Raw genomic sequence first — 5496 nt, forward strand, 5'->3', positions numbered from 1 at the left:
TGTGACGACCAAATGGAAAGTCACCAGGCGAACGTTCTAGTTACAGCTAGAGAGATCTAGAAAGACATAAATAACCTCGTTGTTGGTGACTGGCAGAAGCAGGCTTAGAAATGTGGGTAAGAAGTGGCAGTGGCATTTCTGGTGTCGGAGGCAAAGACTCACTTTGGGTCACTGTGTTACCGAAGTACCTATTATATTTTGGTAAGTTTAAATTATTTTGGTTCGTTCCGTGGCTTAGTTGGTATAGCGTCTGGCACGGTAAGCTAAAAGACGTCGGTTCGAATCCGGCAGGATCGAAGGAATTTTTTCTGAGTGTTCGATCTTTGTATTAATAATTACTATATTATAGACTAGTGGAATAATTTCACAAAAAAATAATTGAATATCAATTCAATCAAAATTTTAAATACAGTGAATAGCGGCATCTGTCGCCAGGGCTGGTAACAGTAAAGATATCTAACTGGGTGATAAAACTATCATAGATTTCTCATAGACGGGGCGCTACGACTAAAAAGTCGTTGAAAAAACCAAATACAAAGATACGATGCAAACACATAGAAGAATTCCTGAGGTCCGCTGGTTCGTTCCGTGGCTTAGTTGGTATAGCGTCTGGCACGGTAAGCTAGAAGACGTCGGTTCGAATCCAGCCCGATCGAAGGAATTTTTTACGAGTGTTCGATCTTTGTATTAATAATTATAACAAAGTAGTGGAATAATTTCACAAAAAATAATTGAATATCAGTTTCATAAAAATTTGAAAAGTTTAAACTTAACAGCTAATGTATTTCTGATGAACGTACAATTTCAATAATATAATGTATAGCGTGACTCAGTTATTAAAAACTAGTCCCTAGCGAAATATATTGTAACGTACTAAATGAGCTTAATAGCTCATTCAGCAATAGGCCATTTGTTTTCAACAATGCGGTCTTAGTAGGCATTCATTAAAACGAACGTCGGTATGATAACCAAGTGACGGTACGAACAATACTTGCGCCTGGTAGCTTTTGGACCTTTGATCGCAAAGATCTGATGGGCATAGCCACTGCACCCGTCACCCTGAGACATAACTTGAAAAGTCCCATGTGCCTGAAATTTCACCAGCACCCTTATCCTTCAAAACCGAAAAGCGATAATGCTGTAAGCATTTTTTATTACCGCTTCACAATTATCGGGGACTTTTAGGCTCACGTGCATATGGAACCCTTTCCATATGCACCCGTTTCCTATGCACGCGCATATGGAAATTGATGCAAAAGTCATACGTTTTTATTATTTTCTACCCTGCAAAAAGAGACTATGTTTCCGCTAGTTAATATCAACCGGTTGTAACTCCACATGCTCCGCATTGTTCGAAAACTCGAGTTCAGTCAATATAAATTATGAAAAAAATGTTCATATGAGATCAAAAGACGATTGAAGCCATTATTTTTTCAAAAGAGACAAGTTAAAAAGTTCTGTAATTATACCCGCACCACTTCACTGGACGAACTCTTTGATAATAATGAACACTACTTCATTTTATATAATAACGAGTATAATTATTAGTCTATAATATTAAATTGGAGTGCTGTCTTCATTTACAGCGCCCTTGCAGGGTGTCACGTGTAAAACCAATTCTCATATGACAACCAAACATACATACCTTCCATATCTGGCAACGGAAGACTTTTTACTAATTCAGAACGCAATAGCACCGACACCCCATTTGCACAAAAATTTTTCTATTTTAGAGGTACCTAGTCGTTTATATAATTTGTTAAATAAGAAACTTAATATCGTACCCCTCACTAAACATGAAGCAAAAGAAGTAACCACAAAATTTTTGTTAAAACTTTCTTACGACGAAACTGAAGAGTTCCTCTTAATTAAAATTTAACGTATAGGACAGTGTACAAGCTCATTCATATTCGAGCACACACACGCACACGCGTCCCGCACACACTCACACACACACACACACACACATTCAACACATAGCTGTAGCTTAGTTGTTAAAGTTAAAAATAGTTAACGTTTCATTTTATATACTTTGTGTTTTCTCAACATTTTGTTAGAGTCTTGTTATCCGAGGTGAGACATCTGGTATATTACAAGCTTACGCTTACTTTAGTCCCCAGTCTCTTACAAACATAATGTAGAACAAAAAAAATAAATTTATGCTTCTATACTAATTTTGTGCACGTATAACAATTATGTTTGTGGAGAAATAAACGTATATATTATTATTATACCTATGTATATCATTCGTTTCGTCATTCAGTATTGTCCTGTCACTTTGAAATTAAATCGTATATGAATATCATACATATAACGTAATATTTGAGATAGTACAATTTTAGTTGTCATGTGCGAATTGTCGAGCAAATGAAGATATGAAAATATATAGTTGGTATGTAACACAATAGAGGTTTATTATTTTTCCCAGAAACATTTTTCTTTCGGAAAGTAAAGAAAAATTGGAAAAATATTCGCTAAATTCCTCAAAGCAAGTTGGAACAACTAACAAACTACCTAGTCACTAAAAGTGATATATTGTTTTATTTATTATGTAGTTTCGTATATTTTTATGTTTTGATGTTATTACACATTAATTCAAAATCGATGAAAATAAATTCACTTCCCAAAAAGAGTATTAAAATTTGTGCATAAAATAGAGTTTATTGACAGACATAGAAACAATTTCATACTTTTCATGTATATTTAAAAATAAAAGGGTAAAAATAATTTCATGTTTTTGAATAAGGATTTTTTAGTCCAGAATTAGCTCACATAGGGTTTGTCTCATTTTGAGTTAATAGATATATTTTAATTCACACGGTTTTATTGGCGTGTAGAGAATGAAATTGTACGTTCAGCAATGGTGTAATATTAAATTTCACTTATTTTTAGTTACAACACTTTTATACTGGCAGTTCGATACAATATAAACGAATTCATGACTTTGTGAAGACAACTTTCAAGCAAAGCTGGTTTAGTTTTATTCCTCGTATTAATGTTATATTTGTCACTGATTTTCATAAAAAAAACGCTATTCTTCTTTACATAAACTACATTTTCATAAATATACTGTGCCGCTAGTATAAGAATGTTAATTTTTTTTTTAATTTACCTCAAAAAATATTTTTTTCATATTCACTCCCGGCCACATAATTCGAGCCACCTTGTATTTTTTGTTTTTATAAAATATAATTGCGCATTTGGCCTCTATCTCACCTGAGGCAAAATGGCGATGAGGTCAACTATGAAGCATGTACACCTAAATAATGCCTATTCCCGTTCAGGGAATAATGCAGGCAAGGAATTCCACACCATGGTCGTTCGTCAAATAAATGTGGAAGCGTAACGCTTTGTACGTAACGTTTTGGTCTATAGCTGTTTCTACAGATGACTATAGTTGCTCAGTTAACAATAAACCACTAATCATATTACCCGAATTCGATTCCCGGTAGGGCGGGCATAAATCACAATTTAAATTGGTTCCGGTTAGTGCGGTTATGCTGTTACAGATCATTTTGTTTCGTTTATCATTATCAACATCATTACAACATCCCACTGCTGGGCATGTATATTCTCTAAGAAGGTTTAGGGGCATAGTCTGGACCGGTGCGGGTCGAGAACTTTTCACGTTTTTTGACGAGATATGGATTTTGCAATTTCGCATTCAAAAAGCCACAGGGTTTCGAAGCGTTGAGCACCGAGAAATGTTCTTCCACTGAGTTTTACCATCGGCTTTATTTATACAGAACAAAATATATTTTTTTTAAATTATTTGGGGAATACTTTTAATAATTTCATCATTTTTGTTAAAAAATAAATCTATAAACGCACCTTAAAACATTTTCAATTTATTAGGTTTATCTTTTCTTTTGTATAAATTCATTTTATAAGAAATTTTGAATAACGTATGAACGTAAATTTTCAATAATAAAATACCTATATTTATTAAAAATTGACAACAAACACTAATACAAATTTGCATAGAAAATATTGACACACAAACGTACCTTGTACAATTAAGCGCGAAAAGCTTCCAACTTCCAAGAATCCATAATCACAACACAGTACTCTTTTTAACTTATTTTCGTTACACCACACCACCACTAAATCTAAATTCACATTCCAACCAGTCACAATAAATGTAATTCTTGTAAACTAAACCATGATCACTGGTAAATAAAAAAAAACGTAAATTAAAACCCTTTTTATAACCAGAGTTCAAATGTTAAATCTCACGTTTTGTAAACAGTTAAATGCACTGAAATCCGTGTTTAGTGTTGTACGGTAGACGTCTGTCTTGCGTCAAAATTTTTACGATCGTAATTCCAAAATCCAATGGGCAACAACGGAGCGCACTTTACATACATCCTCACTCCGCGAGCGCCGCCGCGGGACTGCTGGGCGCGACGCCTGGCGGTCGGGTGCGTGTTAAAAAAAATCCACTGTTCTGAATTTGAATTTTGTACTCGATGATATTAAAAATGGCGGTTAAGTTGATTTTAATGCAAAAAAAATGGTTGGTCGAGATAGTTTTCGTCATTTACCAAACCTTGAAATTTATTTATATATTGAATCCATAGCATTTTTTACTCAGTGGCTCAACTGTTATTAGCACTGCGGCCGCAAGGTCAGATCTCGAGTTCGATTCCCAATAGGACTAATTTTGGGAAGATAATGTTGTTTAATTTTTTTTTTTGGTTGCTCTATACACAGTGTAATCGATAAGTGTGCCCAGGTGATTATTTCGTAAATATAATAGATATTAAAAACCTTTAAACAGATATCGAAAGCATGTTACCTATATACTAAGTTTTATGTAATCAATTAAATGTAAATAAACCTATTTCCTATCCGGTTAGTTATTTTAAAATTATAATGAGTTTTTTGAAAATGCTTCAAAATATATTATGATAATATTTTCAGAATATAGACAACATTCCGAACTACCTATTTAAAAATACTTTATAATATTTTACCCTGCCACTGCGACCGTCACTCTGAGACATAAGTTGACAAGTCCCATGTGCATGTAATTTCGCCAGCACCCTTACCCTTCAAAACCCTAACACAGTAATGCATCACTGCTTTGCGGCAGAAATAGATAAGGTGGCAGTACTTCCCTGGACGACCTCTTTCACAAGGAGCTCTACTGCTACAAAATTACTAAAATAAAATTACTTTTATTCAGTATTTTAATTTAGTTATTAAAAAAATATAAATTGTGACATAAATATAATATTGGTTTTTGTATAAAGTTCGTACTCACAAATCCAAGATGGTGTTTTTTTTTTGTATTGTGACGTCATCATCCGCAGTGTGCGATATGTATATCAAGTGACAGGATGAGCAAGTCGTGGGTCTAGAGGCAAGTGTTAATACCTTAAGTCTCAAAGATTTGAAGTGCACTGCGCGCTATGTTTATCAGGGGAGACACCAAACTTGAGCCAGATTTACTTTTGCCTGACGTGACGTGTCCTGACGCGTTAGAACGGTATT

At 34.2% G+C, this 5496-nt stretch overlaps 1 protein-coding gene across 1 annotated transcript in view; it reads right to left on the bottom strand.

Moving 5' to 3' along the window:
- The window catches only part of LOC113233514 (nectin-2-like), an 847610-nt gene extending 843491 nt beyond the window's left edge, over positions 1-4119 (bottom strand). The window contains exon 1 of the mRNA XM_026468637.1: positions 4008-4119. The gene's annotated coding sequence lies outside the window, so the exon portion shown is untranslated. The remainder of the gene's footprint in view (positions 1-4007) is intronic.
- Between the last annotated feature and the right edge of the window lie 1377 nt (positions 4120-5496).

Source organism: Hyposmocoma kahamanoa, unplaced genomic scaffold, assembly GCF_003589595.1.
Source record: "Hyposmocoma kahamanoa isolate Upper Pololo Valley unplaced genomic scaffold, ASM358959v1 79, whole genome shotgun sequence".
NCBI lineage: Eukaryota > Metazoa > Arthropoda > Insecta > Lepidoptera > Cosmopterigidae > Hyposmocoma > Hyposmocoma kahamanoa.